A 13,920-nucleotide genomic window follows, 5' to 3' on the forward strand; every position below is an offset into this window, starting at 1 on the left:
ACTGCACGGCCTCATAAGCAATTTCATATGGACTCAAAGGCATTGCATTACCGAAGGAGTCTATTTCAGATTCAGATGGGACAATCCAAGGATCATCGTAAATAATAGTGTCTGAAGTAATCATATGAATGGATGCGAATGAAGGGTCTGCGTTGATCGAAGGAAAGGGAAAAGTTCCCAGTAAACCGGAATCTTTAACCAATCCTACACCAACATCCTTGTAAGGGATAGTCGTTTTACCGACATGCTGGATACTCTCTGAAGAGGCTGGGTCGGATGAAAAGTAAGCCAGCTGGTCTATCGTCATGATCTTACCATTATGTGGAAATTTTATAACTCTGAAGACCGATGACACGACTGCTATCATAGCGTAATACCAATTGCGACCCAAAAGAAGGTTGTAGTCTAGAGGGGCATCAACCACCTCCACATCCAGACTAACGGTTTTTCCTTCAACCCCTATAGGCAAATCCTGTAGAATGCCAAACGGATGGAACCCACGGCCATCAAAGGCCTTAAGAATCGTCGGGGATTGGTTCAGTGAAGGAGAACCAAGCGATCTCCAACACTGAATCGACATAATACACGTAGAAGCTCCTTCATCAATTACAGTCCGATGAATAGGCCTGTTTTTTACTATCACTAGAATCTGGAAAGCCATTTGATGAGGGAGATGCGGTGTACTATTTTCTAGATCAAAGATTATCAGGTTCGGGTCCTGAATATCAACAGCTCCTATAGCCGACAAGAGTAATTTTCGTTGTGCTGGGCATGATTGCAGCACTTCCAAAGCCGACATTGCTGAGGGTGAAACAGCTAAATCCTCAACAACGTTATAATTCTGAGCTGCTCTCGCATGTGGATTGAAAGCAAACTTTCGAAGTATACCCTTGGTGGGCGGTTTAATTACCAAGTCCGGGTTAGGTTTCTCGATCTGTAGTGGATCGGAACCGGGAGCTGAGGTTGATGGATTAGAATGAGAAGATTCTACTTCTTTGCCATCAACAGGATTCTTACTACCATAATCTTGTGATCGAGTCGCAATCCGTACATGAGACATCATCAATATGGCTTCTTCACTAGCACTCGAGGAAGAACCTATCATTTTACTCTCCTGCTTCGGAAATGGATCTTTCAAAACAGCAGGAGTTGGGGAACCTTTAACGATTTTCACAACCTCTGCCCGATGAGGGCAATCTCTAGTGAAATGATCTTCTTCACATATTAAACAAGGATAGCGAGGTTTGTGCTTTTCGTCGTTAGATTCTGACTTCTCTTTTTTCTCCTTTGGAGCCTTGTCTGCTTTATCCTTCTTCTTGCCTTTCTTCTTACCACCGTTTTTTGATTTAGCCATAGATGACTCTACAGCATGAATATCGGCAGTAATTTCAGGAGAAGACTCTCCTGTCGGGGAGTCTGGTAAGGTTATTATTGGAGAAGAATTCTTTGAGGATTTCTTCTTATTTTTAGTATTCACCGTACCAATCATGCCATCAGCAGCATGAGACCCCGAAGGAGCAGCAGCGATTTGATTCGACTTAGGAAGATCTGGGATCTTCTCGTGCAACGTACCCGACTGAGTGTAAACCAAGTCAAGGTACTGGGCTTGAGCAATGACTTGCTCCTCAGTAACTACTCCGGCCTTAGCTACATCTTCAGTAATCTTCGGTAATAATGATTTTACAAACCATTCAGCTAAGATTTGGTTCGAGATAAAAACTTTCACTTAACGTCTTCGACGTCTCCATTCATGAATATGATCGGAAATATAAGTGGAGGTCGACTGTTTTAATGAAGTTAATAGCTCCGTGCCGTTATCGTATCTGACCGGCAACTGAAAATGAGTTAGGAACGAGGTAGCTAACTGGCTAAAATTGTAAAAAGAGGCCCGTGGTAACTCAATGTACCACTTGGCAGCGAGACCAATGAGCGTGCGCTGGAAAAGACGTAAGCGGATCGAATCATCCGAGATAGAATTGGAAGCACACCAGAGGTGGTAAGTCATCACGTGATTGGACGGATCCTCTCCAGACTTACCTTCGAACTTGGGTATATCACTGGGCAACTTATTTGGCATTGGCGGCCAGAACGGAAGATATTGAATTGGATCGTTCGTTAGGCGCGTCAAGTCTGGTAAATCCAAAGTTGCGATAAACGGTAACTGCCGGTTAGGATCTCTAAAACTCTGGGTCACAAGACCAGTCCCAGGAGGAGGATATCCAGGATAACTAGGAACAGGAATCGTATTAGGGATATTATATCCTCCTGGAAAACCAGGATTAACCGGACCGTACTGGGGTTGCTGAGGTTGTTGATAAGTGTACCCAGGATACGGTTGATACTGGTAAACCGGTTGTTGGACAGCAGGACCGAATTGGTACTGTCCCTGGTACTGTTGGTAGGTAAATTGAGGTTGAGTTGTTACAACAGTACTTAAACCAGGCTTCCCTACAGGCATCTGGACGGTAGTTTGAATCGTGGATCCGAACAACGGTAAAGATGTCTGAGGCGTGGTTGCAGAGACAGTAGAAACCGGAGCTGTCGATACTCCAGAAGTAAGTGCGGTAGATGATGCGGTAGTTGCAGCAGCCGTTTGAGATGGAGTACTAGGTGCAATTGGCGGCTGAGTAACTACCGAAGTTACAGAAGTTTGAACGCTTGACTGGACAGGTTGCGGTTGCTGGGGTGAACCAGAAACTACGGGTTGTCCAGTTTGAGGTAACAACTGTATACTTGGCTGCAACACCTGTTGACCCTGTGATGGATCCCACACTATCATTCCGGGGTATTGACCCGTAACAGGTTGAGGATACTGAGATCCATAACCGGATTGAGGATAGGATTGATAACTGAAAGGCATAGTTCCCATACCTTGAACATATGACTGACCTTGAGGTGGTTGATAACCTTGACTCGAGTATTGACCTTGAGGTTGATAACCTTGGGGTAAATACTGATACTGGGGTTGACCTTGACCTTGAGGTTGATACCCTTGAGGTTGATACCCTTGAGGTAAATATTGATACTGAGGTTGACCCTGGGGTACATATTGAGGCTGGGGTTGACCTTGAGGCATGTATTGTACCATAGGTACATACTGACCTTGAGGTTGCCCCCCAGACACAATTTGTGTACCTTGAGGGTGCCCCCAGGCGTTAACTGAGGCTGCCCCCCAGGCGGTAATTGACCACCTTGAGGTTGAGAAACGGGAACTGAACCTGACATCATGTAAATGTCTCCTACACCCAATGGTTTATTACCATTGTTTCCAGCTAATAACCCATGATCAATGGGTTGAGGAGATGCCCCCGCAAAGGTACCAGAAAGTGATTGATACCCAAAGGGAACAGAAGGACCGCCGTGTAAAAAAGATTCAGGAGATTGAGTAAACACGGACGACTGACCAGACATATTTACAGGAGTATAGATACCTCCAGGTGGAAAAGGAGTACGAGGTGGAGAAAAACCTACCCCTGAGTTGTCTAAATAATTGGTTAACGAAAGGTACCAAGTAGTACTTCTAGGAGGGCTGTAAAAGATAGATTCACGCTCCCTTAGATCAATAGTAGGTTGATCTTCAAGGGTAGATACGCCTAATTCTTCCTCTGGAGCAAGTTCTTCAATAGCTATCAAACCAGTAGGAAGATTTTCGGTGATGACTCTTTCTACCCTAGGTGAATCTGGTACACTAGAAGTTGGAGTAACAGGTTCAGATATTTCAGGTTCTTCGCCTATATCACTAGTAGATGAAAAACTACCAGCAAGCTCAGAAACTTCAACTGCTTCAGGATTATAACCTATTTCTAGACTTTGGTAATCTTGATGGACTACCAACGAAGACTCTCCTTCTTCTGGTGAACCTACTCTACTGCCACTAGGAGGAGTTACAAGGACCTTTAAACCTTCGTAATGACTTGGGACCTCTTGAGGAGATTCACCCCGAAGTCTACGGGATTTTCTCAACAATTCGGCCACAGAAACAACCTCAGGAGACTTGCCCCGAAGTCTACGGGACTGTCTCGGTAATTCCGCCACAGTTAAAAACTTTTAACTACTGCACACGCAAACAAAGTAAAATCTCAAAGCAAACCACCTAAAGTCTCTAAAGAACCAAACAAATTTGAAACATACGCCTAAAGAATCTAGGGCGTCAAACCAAGCACAAACAGTAGTCTTCCAGACCGAAAACGCTAGTTGGAGATGAAACCCAACATCGCCGGATTCAGTACAGAAGTGGCAGGTGGAACAGTTACCCCGGCAACCTGCTTAATGAATAGACCGGCACAAGTTCCTCCACTTTAACCGTCTCGAGTGAAGTGAACACCCCGGAAAATCCAAGTGAGTCTAGCCGACGTCTGCTCTAGGTATAGTGGGATCTTCCCTCCACCGTCACCTCGGTAGAATCCTAAAGATAATGGTCACTAAGGTTACCAACCGCAACAAATGCACCTGGGGGAACAGTCTACACTCCGACAGCACGCAAGGGCAAAGTATCAAGCTCAATCCCCTTGCCGGTTCCTTGACAATAATCCAAGGTTTACCGACAAGTGACCCCTGGCTCCTCGACAATGGTTAATCTGAGGTTTACCGTTTGTAATACGTGCGTGTCTGGCGTCGTTCCCAATGAGGGAGGATTGATCCCCTCACTGGTTCGGACACGAGCTCGTGCTTCTCCTTTAAGAGGAGCTTTCCCAGAGTACAAATGAAACAATTGGATTTATTCTAACACAAGATAAGCTACTTGTTTGGTTTTGTTGTCTTGGAGAGTTAATTACTCTCCTACTCCAAGACACTAGCCTGATCTAAATTGGTGTTTCAGAGCCCTAGTAAATAAAAGTTACTAAGTTGATTTTACTTTAAGCGTTAATTTTATGGTTTTTCTTAAAGACAAAAGGTAGTGGAGATGAAACTGGTGGTGTGTAGACTCGACTCGCAACCACTACAAAGATGCACCTAAGATGATTTACACTACTTTTCCTTTTCAATGAAGCTCCTAACTAAGAGAGTTGGAAAATGCAAATTTTATAGAAAGCAACTTTCTTAGTAAAGACAATCAAAGAAACAATTCTCTTTATCTTTTCAAAACATACAACTCATGACCACTAATTACTCTATGAAATTTCCTTTTTCTCCCAAAAGTGTACAAATGCTACCAGAGCAAACTTTTTCCAAAAGAATTTTTGTGTTTTTTTTATGTTAATAAAGCATATAAAACTATTTTATCAAATCGAATTTAACAAATCTAAGACAATCAAATCAAACTCACTCAAAAGCAAATTAAAAGGAATTTTACCTAAAGGCAAAAAAAACAATGAGGACAAAAGCCTACAAGGATGATTCCCGGATGTTTTACTTAGTCAAAATGCAACTAAGGATCAGTTCATGCAGAATCATAAACTAACCAAAAAACAAAATCGAAATCTTTTTGTTCTTTTTTCTCAAGAATGGAATTCAAGGCTTTAACAAACAAACTTTTCGAGATTCGCAAAGAGAAGACACAAAGGTAGGTCTCTCACTAGGGTGACTTCTATGACAGGCCCGACTCCTAAGAGGACTGATCAAAACCAGGGAGATCCAAAGTTTGACAACCCTAACGCCAAAGTCACTACAAGACCAGTTAAAAATCAAACCCTAAGGCAAAATCCCTATGAATTCCACCAAAACCCTCAACACTAACGGGACAAGTTTAGGTGAAGATCTTTGACAGTAAACTGATGGATCTGGGCAGTAAAAACAAATTGAAAACAAAATCTAAAGAGTAAAAAAGCAAAAATTGAAATTTTCTCAAAATTGACAGGGGTACGCAGGTCATCTGTTCACACAGGCGCGGGTACGCACTGTGCACAAAGACGCAGTGCGTACAAGTACGCACTGTGTCAAACCCAAAGACTGCGTACTGCTGGCAAGGCTAAGAAAAATAAAAAACTAAATTGACTCTAAGCTAACCCACCCAAATACACAGCTAGACAACCAAAAATCAGAAAACAAGCAATTTTTCTCAGACCAAAATATCAAATCAAAAAGAACTCAAACACATTCATGGATTCCCCAGTATGGTCGCCATTTTGTCACGCGAAAAGAGTCGTTAGTGCGGACACAACCGACCTTCCTAGAAAGCCTAAGACTTTCTAATGACAAACAAGACAAATAAGAGCAATCCTTCCCTAAATATGCTTTTACAATATGAGAAATCAAGTGTTTAGATCCTACCTGTAATCCAACGCTGTTGTAGTAGTCCAACTTCGTTGATCCGGATGAGCTCCTCCTTCCCTTCGAAACCTGCATTCACCAACAATCAAACGATTAAATAGCACCTGAATATCACATAAAATAAAACATATTTAACATATAGACCAAGGAGTATATGAAACAACTCATTAATAACAAATTGTTGAGAAGAATGGACTAATTTGTATTAAAAGGTAACAAAAGGAACCATTACAACCTGAGCCTTGGTGTTGTGCAAGCTCCTCCCAGGGTCCACAAGAGTTCTCCCTTACTCTGATCAGCTCACCCACCTCCCAATGGAAACAAGTAAAGATGGTAATCTCTCCTCACAAGCTTCTACAAGGAAGTCCTAATTCCAGCAGCATCTACCCTTAGGAATGTTCAGCTTTCAACCTCTCCTCCCTTTGGCCCAATGCCTGTATTTATAGAGCTCTAGAGGAAGTTATTCAGGTCCACCATCAATGGGATAAGCCCCTCTTTGGATGGGATAGCTCCCCTATTGATGGGATAAGTTCCTCTTTGGTAGGGATACATGAACCATCTGGAGGCGCTTCATACACGTCAAACATGCTTCTAGAAGACTCTATAAATGACTACAAGTAACTTTTTTGAAGTGAAACTTGCGCCTTTTGACCTTTACAGGAGTACGCACCCACCCCTTTACATACAGAGCGTACAAGTACGCAGGTATTGTGAACTTGGGTTGCGTACCCGTAGGTAAGGCTAAGAGAAACTGCGTACCAAAGATAATTTGACTTTAAATGACTTTTCTCTCTTTTTTGAAGTTTGACATGAAGAGCAGAGGCATGAGACTTGCCAAGGAGGATAGTATGACAGTGGATGGAGCCATACTAACTGTAAATAGTCATGGTGACATTTTTTAGTGTAACACAGAATAAAGATCTACTCCAAGCTCTTGAAAAACAAGAAAATGAAGTTCTTGAATTAAGGCATCAGTTGGAAGAAGCAAGGAAAGCTGAAGAAGACATGAAGAAGCACTATCGTGAAAAGGAAGAGCATCTTCAGGTTGAGGTAAATATTCTAAATGATAAATTAGAAGAAAAGGATAAGCTCTTACGATTTCAAGATAGTACTAAGATCTTGGATGATATTCTTAGTAGTCAAAGGTCTCCTGCTATCAAAACTGGTCTTGGTTTTTATGAATCCACTGAAAGTGAATCTAGTTCACAAGGAGAGGCAAGAAACTCTAATGAGAAATCTGAAATGCACAATGAAGAGATGAGAAGAAAACCCCATCAACAGCCAAGGAAAGAAATTCTTCAAAGGAAATCTTTTACTCCTCCAATGCATAATGTTGAATTTTATGTATGTCATAATCTTGGACATGTTGTAGCTAGATGTAGAAGAAGAATAGTTCAAGATCATCACACAAAAAGATCATCACATTCCAGGTACTTTCAGGGATATTGTTTTTCTTGCAATATGTTTGGTCACAAAGCTGTTGATTGCTACAGAAGGAATATGAAACATGTAAGATGCTATGCATGTAACAAGCTTGGACAGAGAGCAAAGGAATGCAGGAACAAAATACAGGGACCATACCAAAAGGAGAAAACATCATCACGCTTGAAGATATGGAAGAAGAAGGAAGTATAGTCAGAAAGATGTGGCACAACACAATATACTCAGACACGGCACAGCACAGACATAACAGACTCAAGGGGAGCTAAAAGTGTAAAACTTTAGTGTCCTAAATCTCATACGCAAGTTTCATAAAGGGAAGTTGCATATATACGCGAGTTAGACACTGCACAGTCACGTATATGTCAGTATGAGGAAAAGCAGTGGGGACAGGCTCAGAAAAAGGGTATGATATGATTCAGTCCATTATTTGCTCTATTGGTTAATAGTTACAGTTTGCTGAGGATGTGTGGAAATGTATTGATACTTGTAAGATGTTTAGAAGTGTTTTGATCCTAACTTGATGATGATGATGTCTTGATGCTTATTGCTGATATATGCATGATCAGATCTTACAGTAAACAGATGGCACAGGTTGAGGGGGAGCATCTGCCTTTAATAATGCATTGTTGGCATTATGGTTAATAGTCCTTGGTGATGATGCTTATATGGCTAAATGATATATCTTGCTATGATGTGGTTATGAGTTTTCCATGATAAAATCTCATATGATTCTTGGGGTTACATAGTTGATGTTCAGATCATATTTGTGGATTGATTCTTAGATGGTGCATATATGATGCTTACATGGTGATCTTCATAAGGATAAGGAGAAGTACAAAGCTTGAATACACAACTTCATTACTTGATGATGAGTCTCTCATATGTTGCTGCCGTCATATGCATAAAGATCATATAATACAGTTATGATGCAGGATTCCTATAAGTTCTTGGTGCTCATGTGGAAGAGGATTGTTGTTGATGATGATATCAAGAACTCAAGATACATAGCGCTGGATACATGAATGATTACTCAAAGTTGCACTGTTGGAGACATGATGATGATGAGTTCTTACCTATATGTTGATAGGTTGATACTTACATATGTTGATTGAAGTAGATATTCCCAAGTGATGATACAGGGATGATCTTATTGATAAGATGGTTATGGTGTTTTACACATATGATATAATGTGAATGATTTTATGATGTTGAGTATGATGTTGATTTGATATCTATATGCAGACATACCCTGTCATAGGACATTTACAGGTTGCTGATCTGGAAATGGTTGTACGCGAGTTTCATAAGGAGTATCCACATATATACTCTTGTTTCTGTAGATACAGTCGCGTATATGAAGGAAATCAATGGGCCAAAGTCAGAATGAGAAGAGTCTGATATGGGCCTGACAGAAACCATCTGGCACGAATGGAACAGGTACAGAGGGAGAACATGATTGGTGGTCTAGATGTTGTTGAAAGATGCTTATGGAGCAGATCATACATTATGTATGATAGTTACTAATGACTATCATGGTCTTATTTAGATGTTTGGTCTCATGTAAAGGTCATATCAAGACTCATGATGTAGTAGTGTGTCTCTATCTATTGGAGTCATTTGATGAAATCTCTTCTGGTCACATGATGTAATTTGTAACCCCTCTATGCATAAGAAGGATGATGAAATATTCCAGTCATGTATCAAGGTCATGTAATGGCCTATGTTGGTTTCCTCACTATGCCTGGGATGAATGATGTTATACTCTTATTATCATGTGTAAACCTTTGGTATATCCCCACTTGGTTGGGAGATGGATGTATGTATGAGTCTTTGGTGCTAGGAAGGTCACTTATGATGTATAAAGTCATATTCTTCTTGTAGAACATCTTTTTGCAGACCTTGCTTACAGTCAAGGAGAGCATGAACGACACAATTCAGCATACCAGAAACTTCAACATGTACTCAGAGGGAGCATGGTCATATTGGTACACCTTTGCATATACAAAGGGGGAGCTCACTCAGATATTTTCAGCAGGTACTCAGGGGGAGTATTGATAGCGGAATGTTTATCAAAGAAAGAGAATATCTTGGTCCGCCCTTTTCCCTTGATGTCAAAGGAGGAGAGTGATTTGGTGTTGTTTCCATCAAGTCCAAAGGGGAAGATTGTTGGCATTATGATGCATGTGTTGTACTTGATGGCAACCCGCTCATAGAAGAACAACTCACTTACATATAACTAGATGAATCTACAGAAGAGATATCAAATGCAGGACATCTCAAAGGAATCAGATGATAGTTTTGAGTGTGACAAGTTAGCTTTGCCATCAAGTCCAAAGGGGGAGATTGTTGGCATTATGAGACAAGTGTTGTCCTTGATGGAAAATCACACATATGACAGATCATAGTGCGGGAGGTCAGCAACAAGGAATTGATGATCAGACTACAAGAATGCAGATAAAATATATATACGCAGGTTCACCTAGACGAAGACGCGTATACATGTGGGTTAGACGTTATAAAGGCGTGTATGTGTATACACGCACTTTCACGCAAGGAAAAGCACGTATATGTTGGAGAACTTACTTTTGGTCCGTGGTAGTTAGTCCTTGGTATTTGAACCTATGGTTTTGGACCATGGTATCTCGTCAGAAGTGTTGATCCCAAGTATTGGGTCCATGGTATTGTTTTGTTATGGTTTTGGACCATGGTATTGAGAAAGGGCTAAGACTATAAAAGGAGAAGAAGATCATTAGGCAAGAGTATGGAGAAAGTCTTGAATATCTTATGAAGTATGAGATCCAGTATGCAGGTTATGGGTTGATGATGAATTGCTTGATCTGAGCTAAGGAGGGATCTCACCGATTGATGGAGAACAAGATCTAAGGATAGATCGGGATCAAATGGTTAGAAATGAACTATCTCTATATGATCAATTATGCATGTAATGATCTGAACTGGGTATAACTTAAGTTTGAAATCGCTGCAAGTCATGATTGAATATTTATAGATCTGTACGCGGGTTGACTTTGGTGTAAGCGCGTATGTACGTGGTTTTGGTTCAATGTAGTAGCATATACCATTTGAGCTATGATGTTTGAAGTTACAGGTGGTTCTGGTTGTTGATGAGTTTTGATGATAGTTTAATGGTGTCAGTATTCTGCATATCCTGTTTGGTTGATTGTGTTTAGCTTCAGCATTGATGGATGAGAATTAATATTGGATCAGGATCATAATGACTCATATTTATGTGATCTGATGGACTAGATCTGGGTGCTAACACACATATTATCCTTGTATATGTATATGTCTGAAGTCAGGAAGTGCATCAAGTTATAAGTAAGCAATTGAGGACATATACGTTGGTTCACCTTGGTGAAGTTGCGTATACACGCTGGTTCAGCACTTCCAAGTAGCGTATGCACTCTGATGCATGATTTTGATGATACAGTTGCTTCTGAATATTGTTGCAGAGTTCAGTGTTTTGCTCTGTGTTCTGGTGACTGTGTTGTTGACAGGGTTTCAGTGTTTCAGTGATTCAGAAATTGATGATGCTAGTATTGATTTTTTTGTGCTTCAATGATATTTATGGGTCTAGTATGAAAATTTGATGAAACGTGGCCTTCAGATTATAGTGTTGTGCTTCAGGAGTATCCAGTCTGAAAATGTATGAAATGTGGTCCCTGGAGGATGAAAGGAGATTGTAGGTCGGCGCCTACGTACTAGTACATTAGCTAGTACAAGAGCAAAGGGGGTAGTAGCTCCCTTCCAGTAGCAGCTAGAGAACAAGTGAAGGTTGGAGCATTCAGTAGGCAGGCACCTACGTACTAGTAAATGGATCAGCTAGTACAAGAGATAAGGGGGTTGTAGCTCCCATCCAGGAGAGTCTGGAGAACGAGAGAAGGTTGTAGCCTTCTACAGGTATAAGCCTGTGTATTGGTATAAGACTGCACCAGTACAGAAATAGTGTAAAATGAAGTTTCTTATTAAAAGAAGATAGAGATGACTTGTAGCAGGTGGTTTTCACCCACATTGGGTTTCCACCTTATATCATGGTGTTCATGTGTGCTTCTTATCTGTTCTATTTTACTGCACCTGCTTACTGTTCATATGGTTAATGAAGTTCTGATGCACTAACTAAATATCAACATTTAATCGATTAACTTAATCATAAGTATCCTGGATATACGCTAGTTGCATTAGACACAATTGCGTATACACGCGGGTTCCATTAACTGAAGTAGCGTATATGTGTCTAAGTATGGAAATTAAAAAGTTTTATTGAGTTGATAATACTGATTCACCCCCCCCCCCCCCTCTCAGTATTATTTCCAACACAATTTGTGGTTGCTCCAAAACTTCTTGAGGCTCCTCCTCTAGTGGACTTTGAAGCTCCCTCTCAAGAGAGCACCACATCATTTTATCTTCATCAAATTTTACATCACTTCACACAAATATCATTCTAAGGGATGGAAAGTACACACGGTATTTGTGCGGAGTTTCTGTGTAACCCACAAATACCCCCAATTATGTTGTCGGCTCTAGCTTCTTCCTTGATTCTTTGGAGACATGGTAGTAAACAGAAGCTCCAAAATTCTTGAAGTATGACACATCTTAATTTCTCCCCGAGAAAGCCTCCTCCGGTGTAATCATGCCTAGAATCTGATGAGGACTCCAGTTCTACAAATATATTATTATGTTGCATGCCTTGACCCACAAATGTAGAGGTAGGCCTTGGTCATGAAAAAATGCCCTCACTTCTCCCACAATTCTACAGTTCTTTCTCTCAGCCACCCCATTCTGTTGTGGTTTCTGGGGTGTTTTCAACTCTCGTTGAATGCCTTCTTTGCATAGAAATTTTTAAATTGATCTGACACGTACTCACCTCCATTATCACTCCTTGGAGCCTTCACCTTCTTGCTTGTTTCTTTCTCAACCAGTGCCTTGAATTCTACGAACTTGGAGAATGTCTCATCCCTCTTCCAAGTGAAGAACATTCAACACTTCCATGATAAGCCATCAATAAAAATGACAAAATATTTGTTCCTAGCAATGGAGGTTGTTGAGAAAGGTCCATAGACATCAAAGTGGATCCTTTCCAAGACTACATGTACTTTGTTGTCCCGATCATGGAATGTGGATTTTGTGTACTTCCCTAAAGTACATCCTTTGCATACATCTTGTTCCTCAAGTGCTCCTTTGGGGAGGCCTTTGGTTATCTATTGCATGATCTTCAAAGTGTCATGATGAAAATGGCCAAGTCTTTTACGAAAAAGTTCATCAACATCACGACTTTGCACCTTCTCTGCCTTTGTGCTCAATGCAGCATAATCCTCCACATCTAGCTTGTACATTTTCTTCACATGAACCTCGATCTGCTTCACCTATCCCATGGTTATGTGTCTCAGGAATTCCTTTCCTTTGTTGAAGATCACATCATATTCATAGTCTTCCAAAACTACATACAGATGATAATTTTCTTTAGGACCGGAACGAACATGACATCCTTGAACCTTAGGGGGGTATGTTTCCCTCTAAAAGGAAATTGTACCAATCCCAGTCACGCTATACCTACCATCATCCCCCATCTCGATGTGCATCCGAAAATATTTCTCCTCCAGGTCTGAAAAATTCTGTACACCCTGTCATGTGGAATGATGCACCTGAGTCCAAGTACCACATGCTCCCCATCATTATGTTGGCCATGCATGCAATGAGGGTAAATTCAAGCTCGAACTATGAATCCAAAGCATCACCTGTTGCTCCTCCTGAGGACTTCTTGTGTCGAAACTTCATGGCATAGTTCCTGAATTCATGATAATGGAAGCATTTAATTTTTGAAAAAACTTTATTCTTGCCCCTTTAACTAGATTTTGGTTTGGATTGGGATTTCTTCCCTTTTCCCTTCTTTACCTTTCTAGCCAATGGAATTTTTTCTTCATCCTCGCCCTTGGATGAAGTCCCATCTCTAGTATTCTGCCTTATTTCCTCCTATACCGAATCTGAACATAAGCGCCCCCAATTCGGTAGTTTCTCCCTCTCGTTCACCAAATCTTGATAGTTATGCCAACTCTTGGGAAGGCCTAGAAGGGCTAGGCTTACCAATTCATATTCAGGGACAGTAAAAGCAACCCCGCTCAGTTCATCATGATATTGTGTGAACCTTCTCAGATACTATGGGATAGTTTCATTCTTCTACATCTTGATACTTCAAAGTTTACCCTTGAGTGCCAGCTTCCTGTGGTCACTAGTATTCTCGAACAATTTTGC

This window comes from Pinus tabuliformis, chromosome 8, assembly GCF_031772625.1.
Source record: "Pinus tabuliformis cultivar Carrire ecotype Pingquan chromosome 8, CPIR1, whole genome shotgun sequence".
Lineage (NCBI taxonomy): Eukaryota > Viridiplantae > Streptophyta > Pinopsida > Pinales > Pinaceae > Pinus > Pinus tabuliformis.